This window comes from Pleurodeles waltl, chromosome 5 (genome assembly GCF_031143425.1).
Source record: "Pleurodeles waltl isolate 20211129_DDA chromosome 5, aPleWal1.hap1.20221129, whole genome shotgun sequence".
Classification (NCBI taxonomy): Eukaryota; Metazoa; Chordata; class Amphibia; order Caudata; family Salamandridae; genus Pleurodeles; species Pleurodeles waltl.
Genome location: NC_090444.1, coordinates 119,857,554 through 119,870,643, shown reverse-complemented (window position 1 = coordinate 119,870,643; position 13,090 = coordinate 119,857,554). Strand labels below are relative to the sequence as shown.

The 13,090-nt window shown below is 41.4% G+C and overlaps 1 long non-coding RNA gene across 2 annotated transcripts in view; it reads left to right on the top strand.

Moving 5' to 3' along the window:
- The window catches only part of LOC138295454 (uncharacterized), a 70,745-nt gene that overhangs the window by 46,294 nt on the left and 11,361 nt on the right, over positions 1–13,090 (top strand). For both annotated transcript variants that reach the window (XR_011203601.1, XR_011203602.1), the window contains exon 2: positions 2,149–2,285. This is a non-coding gene — a long non-coding RNA (uncharacterized lncRNA). The remainder of the gene's footprint in view (positions 1–2,148; positions 2,286–13,090) is intronic.

Sequence of the window (13,090 nt, the reverse complement as noted above, 5' to 3'; positions counted from 1 at the left end):
GGTACAGGATGGACTGAACTGGGGAATTTAGAGGAGCCTGAGTTTAGCCTCATGTTCTGGACTCATTGGAGTCTGAGGAGGCACAACCCACCCCCTTCTAGTGGACATATCTGTGAGGCAAACTACACAGAGCTAAAGTCCCCCAGGATATGAATGACTTCCCAGAGAGATGTCCCATACTAACAGCAGTGCTTGTAGGATGAGAGCAAGGGGAGAGGCGGCCAGGGCGAAAAAGATACCAGTCCTAGGTCTTCGGACCGGCTATTGGGTCAGTGTTGTAGGGGCTGGCGTGAGTTTGGTTCTGATGGTGGCGGCCAAAGGCTCTGATATTCCAACAGGTGGTTCAGCTACTACAACAAGGGGAGCGCAGAGTCGGAGCCCTCCAACTCAGATGCCATTGAGGGCTCCTGGCCAGCCACCTCACCCTCTGCAGCTGAGACCCTCCATGTCTGTATGGCCACCCTCAGACTCAAGTTCTCCTGCTGGTTTCCCAAAGAATAGCCATCATCTCCCTTGCTTGCTCCAAAGGTAGCTGAAGGCAGACATAAGCAAATATCAGTTATGCAGTGCAGAGGCAAATATCAAAACATACATACAATATGGATGTCCTGAATCAATCTAAGCTACGTTAATGGTCCAAAGAAAAGGTAGATAGTCTAATATCTTAAAATATTTCACCTAAAAGTCTATGAGTCAAGGTACTAACAAAAAGGTTTGGCAGATTTGGGCCCTACAAAAAAATACAGTAGTCTCTCAATGGATTCATAAGATGCACTGAATAGCAATACAAACATTGTGTGCATTGAGCCGTACCATGTTCTATTGGCTTCCATTGCGCATCAGGCCTCAGAATCATGAACACACAGAAACATAGCTAGATCCAGTGACAATTGCATCAACACCTCCTATACAACAAAAGCCTAATAATTTTGACAAGTCCGAGCCTACCTGCATAAAGTTTATAACATAATATTTGGACATTAAAAGATAGGTATATCCTAACAACTAACCTCTCAGAAATTACACTAACAGCCCTCCCAAAAAAACACACTGCAAACAATAAACGTGACGCACAGCAAAATCAAGGGATATCATCCAATAGGACTTACTTGTGGAAAGATCAGATTTGAAATATTAAAGTTTGTATTCAGGATAGCTATGCCAACCGTGCCACAATAAGCAACATTGTCAAAACAAGTTACATGAAATGTGGATTCATGTACCTACACTACATGAAATATCAACAAGGTATTAAATAAGGCTCTAATGTGCTGCGATGGAAATGTACCATACATGGTATACAGTCATGTTCTGTGCCCTTTGTGCCCGACTGAGTATCTGGATTCCTGACTGTTGGACGTTTTAGCCTCAGGTTTAGTGTGTGGTGTGCGTGTGTGTGTGCCCGATATAACAAGAGTATGGCCCTTGACTTATCTTGGACCTGGAATGCCACACCAAGCATACCCGCTGTAGTAGCAAAGGGCTACTGTTCCAGTCATGTGTTGAGTGTGGAGTTCTGGTGGACTTACAAAGTTTTGAAGAAATCTTACAATGGCCAGGCCTTTTTACTTGCATCACAGGAGAGGGAGACTACTGGACCACTCATGTAAATTTACACTGCTAACGATGACCAAGGAATCCAAGTGTAAGATCCTAAGCACCTGATTGTATGCATGTATCAGGAGGAGAGAGTTACACATTGTATGTGGGTATAAGTGAATCAGAGTGGCACATGCCTGCTATATTACAGGTGCATTTAAGATTAAGGCACTTCTGATACGGCAGATGGAATATCCACCACATTTTGATTCAGTATCCCATCCGTCAAACTCCACATTTAGTTTTTATTTATTCTTTCGTAAAATGCGGAATCACCCAAAGAGTCTCTAAATGATGTGAAATGAAAGAGATACAATAGATAGTTAACAGCTTATTGGGTGAAAAGCCAAGGTGTAAGAGCTTTGCGAAATATGAATATGTTGTGTTCTTTCCTTAAAGTGAGTAACAAGGAGTTCCAGGGGTGTGTACCTCATTAACCTTAACTGTCTTCTTTAAGCATATTGCATCCTGCTGGAAAAAAGACCTACAATGAAGGGATTACTCCCAGCTGTTCCATGTTTATGTTAAAAATATGCTTTGCCTCCACAGGTTTGTTAAGATGTCCCTTGCCATTGTGAAAAGATGGGAGTCAACAGATCTTAGTACTCGGGCTAAGACATGCTGTATGTCTTAAATCTATATGCTGGAAAGATATGGAAATATTGTTAGTCTAAGGCATAAGGAAGGTAAGTTTTGAAATTGATCCATTTACTTAACAAGAGTCAGTAGAGGTATTTAGAGCAGGCAGGCATGTTAAGATTGAAATTAAGACTGATGGTGACATTTTTTAACATACTGCAGTCCCTTAAGAGTGCTTTATGGTAGATCAGAGATAAAAAGTCAAGCCGTGATGACATAAGGGTTACCTACAGGAGCAATGGAAAAATCCTTCTTAAAGCTCCCAACTGAAAAGACAGTATTTAACAACCAATGAAATTTGATCATCCAAGACTAATTTAGAGTCTGCGATGGTCCCCACGTTTTGGGCCAGATTGATCTGATTTACAAAGATCCGGAGAAGTGGGCCATGAATAGTAGTCCCGCTTGGAGAATTTGTTGTAAACAGAGAGCATTACCATTTTCCCTGGCTGTAATTTGAGGATATTAGCTTGCATCTGCATTTGGGTTGTCATTAAAACATCAGTTAAGTACGAAGAAGAATCAGTTGGGTTATACAGGAAGTTGACATTCTACTTGTGCCTTCCGTGCAGAAACATGTTTTGACGTATTTCCAAGTAGAAGTGTGAGGGGAGTAATTATAAACTCAACAACAGAGGAGAGATTATAGCTCTTTGTGTTACTGCTGGCAAGGAAGGAGACTTTCTAGGCAAGTAAGAAGTCATCCTTCACAAAGCTGTCAAGAAAACCACTTGGTCACTGGTGTCAAAGGCAACTGTGAGGTCCAATAAAGTCAGGATGCCACTTGCCCCTTCATTCCCGACAATCATATTCAAAATACTGCGGAAGTAGTTACTAGTTCTGTGCCTCTGTGAGGTCTGAAATCAGGATGAATCATGCAGTTGTAATTTTGTGACAAATTCACTGCTGGTCATTGTTTAGAGAGTAAGGTCTGAAGTTTTAAAGTACCAAACGGTTCAGGGTAGGTTTCTTTACTGAAGGGTAGACAAAAGCATGGTTAAGTTGTTCAGGAAAAATGCCTGATTGGATAGACCTATTTATAGTTTTAGTCGGATAAGGTGACATTTTGGCATGGATTCATTTGCAGACTGACTCCAGCAGAGGGTCTAAAAGAGATGCAAAAGATCGACCTTTTTTCCAGCAACATTGGAGGGAACATGAAGATGTATAACATGAATCATGATTTAAATCGGATTATAACATGTTTTACTGTACAGTAGGATGGACAAATTTCCCTCTAATGACTTGGATTTTTTTCAGTAAAATAATTTGCTAGATTATCAACTAGCTCCCAATAAGAAGAAATCTTGTAGAAATAACCTCTGGATTTGCAAGAATTAATAGCAATAGCTCTTTGCTTAAGTTGCTAGCAGTGAGGGTCTTTCCTAATTAAAACTGTTGTGGCAAATCTGATGAAATGACTACTTGTGAGTGTACCTCATTTCGTCTGTAGAATCCTGAGCCTTTCGCCAACATTTTTCACATTCTTGTAACTGCATTTGTTTGGACTTCAGTGCAGGCGTGAACCATCTGGGGTTTAGACTTTTGATACAAGAGTGACAAATCTGATCAGCCACGGAGGTGATATGCTGATAGAATTGCTCAGTCATTTCAAACATGCAGACTTTATTGCCAGAATGCAAAAAGGATTCAGTTGAAGTGTGAAGCTGAGTGGCAAATAAAGCAGCATTGTTGTCATATTACCATCTAACAGAATTAGGACTATTCATAGTGTCAGGTTTGGGTAAAGGTGAAGCCAATAGGGTAAAATAATGTAAAAGGTGATCCAACTAGACTATTTCTATTGTTTCCTGACTAACATTAAGGCAAGTTGTTAGCCAGGCTTATGATTATGAATGGTCAGCAGTTGAGACGGGCCTGAGTTACTCATGAAAGTGATACACGAGATGTAGAAAAAATGGGATAAAGTCTCACCCCAGACAGTGAGTCTCCGAGCACAAACAGCTGGGGGAGGCAGATTGTTGCTTGCAGGACCAGTTCCTTTAATTTGATGAGTATAGTAGGACAGCAGATTAGAATATGCCCTACGAGTTTATTTAATTCTGAGTAAAAAAAAGTGTCCACATCTGGAAATTGTGGTCAGGTAAATAACTGATCTGTCTTAAAAATGAGGGCTACACTGCCACCCTATTTACCTTGACTGTCTTCTTTCAGCAAATTGCATCCTTCTGGAACTAGTCCCACAATGAAGGGGTTACTTCCAAGCGCGACCCATATTTATGTTAAAAATAGGGTCTGGATATAGTATTTGGTAACTAAGCCATTAATACAGATACTATGTTTTGCTACTGATCTCACAGAGCAACAATAATATTTAATGTGTTTGAATGGAGAGTGGCAGAGCCCATATGGGCAAGGAGATTTTTATTTACTAATCAGAAAGGGAACAATACATTCTCTGCACTTTCACTGGCAGCTTTGTTGGAGCTTCGAGGTTCAGAGTTTGGAAGCAGTGAAAACAATTTCTCACCTGGATAATGAACAGGTCTGGGTATTCGGCTGCTAGAATGATGAGTAGAGGGACCGGGCGCTGAGCACGGTAGTGCGCAGACTGGCTTGCCCTAACATGTGCCTGCGGCGCATCCGGACTGCTGGTGCAACTTCATAGATCTCACGTGGAAGTGGAAAAGCACTGGCTCCACCCCTAGTTAGACGACCAGGCAGACTTAAGAGGAACAATGGGCAACTAAAATGATCTGCCAAATCAAATTAAATATTTTATAAAAGAGAGATACAAAAGGCCAAGTAATCTCGGAATATGGAAGAAAACAAGGGCTGTGTCAGAGTCAAAGAACTTTTCTATTCCAATATTAACGCCTAAGATGGCTCACTGTCCACTTAGGATGACATAAGGAACCCTACATTCGTTTTCAAACCATAAAGTAATAAAACTAGCTTATATCCTGGCATGCTCAAAGCCTTAAGACGCATAACATCAATTGGTAGTTAGGAGCTAAAACGTACACCTGTGTTGCTGTTCCGGAGCATCCAGCTCCCCAGCCAAGTCTGGGTAGGCCACGTCAAGAACGCAGTATAGGAAGAAAATGATGGGTCGAGTGCCTGGATTAATATCAACCATTGTTAAATTACTCGTGTGGCAACCCATTCCATTGTTATTTTGCACATCATGCCACATCATTTTGAACCTAGCCATATGCCAATGAGTTTTGAACCTCCTCCATTAGGAGCAGTCTATGTCCTCCCTTAACTGGAACCAAAGCAACCAAAGACTGGTTTTGCCCAGACTGGTGCTTTTCAGTTTGGTGCAGCTTGGTTCCAGTGGTACAGTGAGCACCGGACCCCTGTTTATGTGTGCCCATTGCACTGAATTATACAAAAAAGTGATTGGTGCGAAATGAATCTCAACCACTGCTAATTGCTAATTACTTGGGCTGCATTGTCAGTCTGGATGCTCCCACCGACCATGACAAGTTATTAATATGTGTGTTGATAGATTAATAAAAGCAGGCAAGGCATTAGGTCTATAATTAATGTGGCTAGCTGCAAAAGAAAAATAATAGGAGAAAATAAGGCAAACAAACAGTCCTTTTGGCACAGACTTCATAAGTTTGTTTCGGAAAAGTAGTCTTTTTTTTGCCTCTTATTTGGGAGTTTAAACTTGGTTCACTTTTTCCCCATTTGGCATTGGACTCGTAGTCTCCATAATATTCAAGGTATTTTGCTTTTCCCTTTGAGGTTGAGACACCAGAACTGGTGTGTTTCGTGTATTTCTTCGCTTTTAGTTTAGCACCAGATAATGGGGTGAAATAGGCATGCACAGGAACATGTTTTGTAAATCCAGAGAGTCCAGGAAAGGTGACATCTCTTCCACGTTGGCTCTTAGTGACACTATTTGTTCAAGCACAAAAGCGGAAGAGTGGAAGAGGGACTTGCCCAACATTTTGTGCATATGTTACAAATCTGCACATTTTTAGTGGTGATAGTTGTTTCAGTTTGAATCCATTTGAGATAATTCCAGTGAAATTTATTTAACAGTTTTTTGCAAGCAGCTTAAGCACAAGGCATCCAACTTGTGAAAAGACAGAGGGCCTGATTTAAATATTGGGGAACAAGTTACTCTTTTACAACGGTGACGGATATCCTGTCTGCCGAACTCTAAATCCCATTATATCCTATTGGATTTAGATATCGGCGGATGGGATATTTGTCACCGTTGTGATGGAGTAACTTGCCCGCTAATATCTAAATCAGGCTTTAGTCCAGTACTGGCTTACAGCAGTCAGCCATACATATCCCAAAAAGAATGCTTGGGTCTCTCAGCATTACTTCTCAGTGGCATTTTACATTTGAACTTCATTTTTGAAGAGTAGACTGGTTTTATTACTTTATCAAGAGACAAATGGACAATCCAGACGATCAGAAGAATTGTTGGAAACCCGCCAGACTGGAGAACAATGACCGAAAAACCGAAGGGATTAGTTCAAAAACAGTCTTAAAACTGGTCAGTGAATTAGATCAAATGGTTTTGAAGAAATGCACTATGCTACTACTATCGGATGAATAAAATATGTTATGCACAGTCTCCAAAGTGAGTGTGAGCTGGGTTTGTAGGAGTTTTTGAGTTTCGGACACAGAAAGGGCTGTTTTTAAGTTGGAGGCTTTTACTGCTGAGTTTAAGAAGACCTCTTTCTACATTAAGATGGCAACAAGTTTATTCAACTTATCAAGGCGCATATTATCTATGTATGTTCTGTGCCAAGGAACATTTTCAAACATATAAAAGGAATCTTCAAGTTTTTCCAATTTTTATTAGATGATAGGTGCCATCATTTTTAGCCTCGATTCTTTGTGTTGAAACCATATTATTTTATACTTTTGCAGCTTGAAAAAGGCGCTTTCGTTCATGATCAGCCAAGGCACTAACATATTGTAATGCTTAGAGTGCACAATTTAGTTATGTAATAGCATGCAACAGAGTATGTCCACGTTGTAGAATATTTAAAACTTCCTTTAGAATATCAAGGGCAAATGATGTTTAAGTACTTATGCAATACACGTTTTTGGGCAGTGTTTGCATGCCACTGTCAATAACTTTAAATGTGTTTTGCATAATTGCTCAAATTCCCCGGCTGCTTCTTTTTCTGAGCATCTTTGCATTTCATTATGGATTGCATAACTTGCTGCAAACAGGAACGTTTAACTTTAGCTGGGTGTGGACCTAGGAGAAAGTAAATGAAATCCATTGTATCACTAATTGTGGACAGTTGCCCTTTCCCAGCCATGAGGCTGGAATTTGCAAACCATTGTTGGCACAGCATATCCACACTGTATGTGGTGACAAAAGTTACAGGTTTATATTTACTATACTTGGGGTCTGTGTGGTTGGGGTAGAGGACCAGGAGTTTTGGAAAGAAATGTCTTCATGCATACATCAATATCAACTGGCCAGAGGGCTGTCCCTCTGTGGTGCAACACTAAGTACCACTGTGGTTCATTTCATATAGTTATGAATCAGTAACATTTTCTTTTCTTTTCCATTTTTGCAACTGGGTCGAATTGACTTTTAGAATGGATGGTTTCTTGGAATCTCAAATGTAACCACATGGCAAGCATGTGGGCTGCTGGACAGTTTTATTCAGAGTAAAAAAACATTTGGAAATCTGCCTGCTCTGAATAAGGCTTATTTGCCCTGAATTTGTCAATATTTGGTATCCTAAATACATTTTTCGTCAGTATTTCCTTTCCAATACTCAGCCTTGCACTACACGATTTTCAACAAATTTATGGGACTATAATAGGTTGTGATCAATAATCAGATTATTTTGTAACTTTTCCTCCTCTTGTAAATAATAGAAGGCTGCTGTAGGTGTCCTGACAAGGCTGTTGAAATAAGGGCTTTTTTTCATGCTACCACTGTGTATAATTAGATATATTTCGGGGAGTGCGAGTTCTGTCTATGTAATGATGACCAAAGGGGTGGAAACAAAACATTTCTTGATGATTATCAGCATTTAAATAAGTATTTTCACTGTCCAAAGTGGTATAGGCCTCAAGGTCCTTTATCGCTCTTAAGTTTTTATGCCCCACTGATCTGAAAAGGAACGAGGTATTATGTCATCAAGGGGAATTTTCAAGATGTACAGTATGTGTAGAGTCTGTCTCAGGATCCAGTAGGGGACCTTCTCCAAAACAATGCCATCTAGCACAGAATATGCAGTGATGTTCACAGCATGATGATCCAGATGAGCTTTTGAGAATAATATGGTTACAGTTCCTGAACTACAAGAAACTGTACAGTTTTACCAGGAATGTAATGCCCATTTATTAGACGCAATAGCATGACCAGAAAGATTAGCTGCATTAGAAGGAAAAACACTCCGGAAGCAATTCAGAAACAAGACTAAATGGTATTCAATATTTATCATGAAACAAGTAGCAAAGAAAGAGCCAGCAGTGACACGTGTTGGCATTTCATCCAAATCAAAATCAGAGTCATTTTCTTACACTGTTTTTTCTTGCAAAGGAGGCATTGCAACTGATGCAAGCTCATTTGTTGATTCAAAGTAAACCACAGGCATTGTGGAAACTGTTGGGATTGTTGGAACAGTACTAACATCTCAAGTAGAAATTGGCTCTTGGTGCAAAGGGGAAGACATAGTAAGCTCTGCAGTTTCCAAGCTACGGCTCAAGATGTCAGTGTGACTGCTTTTTTCATTCTCTTCTTGGAGTAGTTCCTTCACAGTAGGGAGGTGTTGGGGGGGGGGGGGGGGTTCCTGAATATATTCAGCCTCATAGAGCTTTTTAATGTGATTGATCAACACTTTCCCGGTTTGCTTTGAGCAAGGCAACAGAAGCATGATTACAATTAGTGTACCTTCTACCCCAAGAACTGGAATAGGTGGTTGGAGATCTTTTCTTGAACTAGTTCCCCAGCCTTGGAGGGCACCCAGCAGCACCTTTAGGAACCTTATCTCAGCCAGAATGCCTCAAGTTAGATAGCTTGTCTCTGACATCTTTTTCGCTCACAAAGACATGCAAACTTTGGTCCAGGTCAAATTCTTATTCTTCTGTAACCTTGCCAGAAATATCAAGATCAGGCACATACATAGATACTCCAAAGAGCATTTCATTTGGAGTGCAACCTCCTGATATTCCTCCAGGCAGATTAATGCTCTCTAAACTCCATACAGATTATGCAGCAAATCAGTCCTGTACTTAATACCCTAGTGCCAAGGCTTGCTCAAGCATACCGCTGGAGCACTCAACAAGTTTCTATGAGAAATGGGCAAGAGTATTACAAGAATAATTGCAGAGCAGACACAGCATTACTGAATGCCTTTGCAGGAAACGCAGGACCCCTGTCTGAATGAAAGTTATGACCTGTACCCATTCCTTCTAGGCAGTGCAAGTCTTATGACCACTCCAGCATCAGCATTCCTTTACAGCCAAACCCACAGGAATTGGGACTATGAATCAATAGCAAATAATATATACCCATGTCCGTTTACTAGATAGATGGCTCCAATGTAATAAATTACCCAGAACAGGTGATTGGAGATAGTAAGGGAAGTCTGAGCTGGTCTTGGATATAAAGACCGTTTTATTTGTTGGCAGACGTTACATTCCAGTTAGACCTGGCTGCCCTGGGGTGCTTATTCCCTTAACCTTTTGCCTTCAACCCTACTGTTTGCCAACATCGCTTCTGCTGGCCATTAGGATTCTGTGCACTTTACCAGTGCTAATGTGCTTGAGTGCTCCCCTTAAAACATGATAGTATTGACTTTCACCTAATTGGCATATTTAATTTACCTGCAAGTCCCTTGTAAAGTGGCCCTACCTGTGCCCAGGCCTGTAAATGAAATGCTACTAGTGGGCCTGTAGCATTGATTGTGCCACCCACTTAAGTAGCACTTAAAACAGGGCTCAGGCCTGCCACTGCAGGCTGAGTGTACAGTTTTTAAACTGCCATGTCGACCTGGCAAAATAAACCTTTTGCCAGGCCCACCCTTCCATTTTAATGTATATACTAACCCTAGGGTAGGCCCTATGTTTTGGTGTAGGCCTTGGACAGCCCAGAGGACAGGGTGCAATGTATTTAAAAAATAAGACATGTACTTCTATGTTTTACATGCCCTGGTAGAGAAAAACTCACTACTGCAATGCCTGCCTCTCCCATTGGATAACATTGGACTTACCTTATTACATTTTATAAACGTAATTTCCAAAAGGCAACGTCCAGTTCATGTTATCGGAATTGGAATGGTAGTGAAAAATCATGACTTATGGTGAAGTTGGAATTTAAATTACAATTTTGAAAAAGCCACTTTTGAAAGGTTGGCATTTTCTTGCCTTAGACATTTGGTGCCTGCAGTCTGTCTCTGGATCACATGGCTGGGTGTAGTTGACAGCTAGGCTTTGTGTATTCCTCCTAGACAGCTACAAACAATTGAGAGTTTAGGTGTGACTGGATGGGCCATCAATGGCAGGGTGGGAGGGAGAAGCTGGCCCAGCCCCACCTACTCTGGAATAGGCTGTGTCCTGTCTCCAAACAAAGGACTGTATGCCCCTGTAGTTCCTCTGGAGCCATGGCTAGGAAGGAAGGGGGCCTGCACACTTCAAAGCATGCCTCTAGAAGCTTTCCCCCCATTCCAAAGGCACAACTGGGTATAAATACTGGACCTCAGAAGCCAACTCTTCAGTACACTTCTGGACATGTGGATACTCTGTCAAGAAGGACTACTGTGCTGCTGAATGGACTGCCACTCTGCTGGACTGTTGCCCAGCTGTGCTGACCTACTGCCTGCTGCCCTCTTGCCTGGGTGAGAAGGACTGGGCCTGCATCTCTTGAACTCAGAGTGACTCGAAGGGGCTTGCAATGTGAACTCTCGACGACACAGGCCCTTTCATCGCAGACTCGCCACACCTCGAAACCAACGCATCACTTCACCTGTGTGATGCATCTTTGACACGGATCTTCTCAATGCTCTGCAAACCAAGATTTAAGGTACTTTGTTCAGCAGGCCTAACTGGATCCCTATAGCTAGCCTGGGCTCCATTGCGGTCAGCCTGAACTTGTGACTTTGTCCCAGTCTAGCGCTCCCAGATACCTACTGCTGTCGCTTTGTGCTTTTTGGCGCTATTTTCACTAAAATCTTTAAAATTTCATACCTCTGGTTCTACTGTTTGGATTTTTGTTGTTTTATTTATTAAAGAAATTTCTATTTTTCGAACTTGATGTGGGATACCTTTTGTGTGGTGTTTCCCTTTTATTACTGTTTGAAATGTTGCACACTGCCTCTTGGTTAAGCCTGACTGCTCTTTGTCAAGCTGAGGGTTGAGCACGGGCTGGTTTAGGGTTGGCTTGTGCCTCACCCTAACAGGATTGTGTTTTCTGAGTGACCAGGGCACACACACCCTGTCAACTACCCAGCTTCTTACGTTCAGGATCAGGAATTGTGCAGTGTCATTGTCGTAAGGACCCTTAAATCTCTACAAGACTGCTGGATTAGGGGCGGCAGCACCTCTGTTTGTAGGCAACGGAGTCACTCCCACAACAGGTGGCTACAGTGGGCCCAACCCTCCTGGCTTTCTAGCAGCACCTCACCCAAAACATGAACAGTAAAGGTGGTTTCTGGAAGCCAACACATTGATTCTGATATCCTCTCAGGAATTTGCGGTGCAAGAAGTCGTACCCTTTTCTCTCATTAGAAATGAGTCTCTTACACACAGACACAGGCAAGAAAAAAGATGCAGGAGGGTTTCAATTTATTGTAAAGACTGCAACCTATGATAAAATGCATAAGCTGCAATGATTAGGATAACGACAAGAGACAGAATCAGGATTGTGAAAATAAATGATGTGTATATGAACAATTCTAACATTTTGCAATAAACATGAATACACAAACTCCTCCCTAAAAGTGTATTGTCTACCCTAAAGAGAGCAAGGTATGATAAAACTAATCTTTCCAATCCACGTCCATGAGAAGCACCCCCGTTACCTTGGAACAAGGTCTGCCTCCAGTTCCCAAATCAGACGATGTAGAGACGCAAAGGCTGGCTGGTGCAAAATGTCATGCAGGGTAGATGAAATCTCCTGGATGGAACACCCTCTGATGACCTTGGTCTCACAGAGTGTTTATATAAGGCCCATGTTATTGTTTGTGCAGACATCCTGACGTGGGTATGTACCTAAGCATTAGATTGTGTGTGTAAATTTGGATCGTCAATACCATAACAAAAATGCCTGACGTTCATATTCTGTGAAGTAGAGGGACATGATAATTCAATATGTACATTGCTGATAATGACACTTTCATGGAATGGCAACTGATTATAACACACATTTCTTAGAAAATGCAGCAACTGCAAGTAGAGTTAAATGAGTATTAAAATGAATAAAAGATGAATAATAAAACAGAGCATGTTCATCTAGATAAAAAGGGCACAGGCCTCCAAGCCAGGGCTAAGCTAAACTCCTGCACCTGAGCAAACTAAAATGGATCCACAACACCCTCCCCTATTGGTGAAACAAGGGTGCGAAATCCAAAGACTAAAAATGCTCTAAACAATTCTAAAAGCAAATTTAAAATTATATATAAGATATTAAATGTCAGTAGTGATAAGCAAAACAGGCCAGCAGACAGGCTGATTTTGAAAGGCAATTTGGTGTCACACACATATTTCTGTTTCATAAAAAAGCCAGTGATCAAATTAACAATAATTATGGTCTTGCACGAGGTCTCCGATGTCGTCAATGGAGATTGAGCCCAAAAAGGAATCCACTTTGGCAGGTGACAGGTGAACCAAAGCGTTAGCAGAGGAATCCACAGAGCAGAAGTGTGCAGGATCCTCAAACGCAGAATGACCT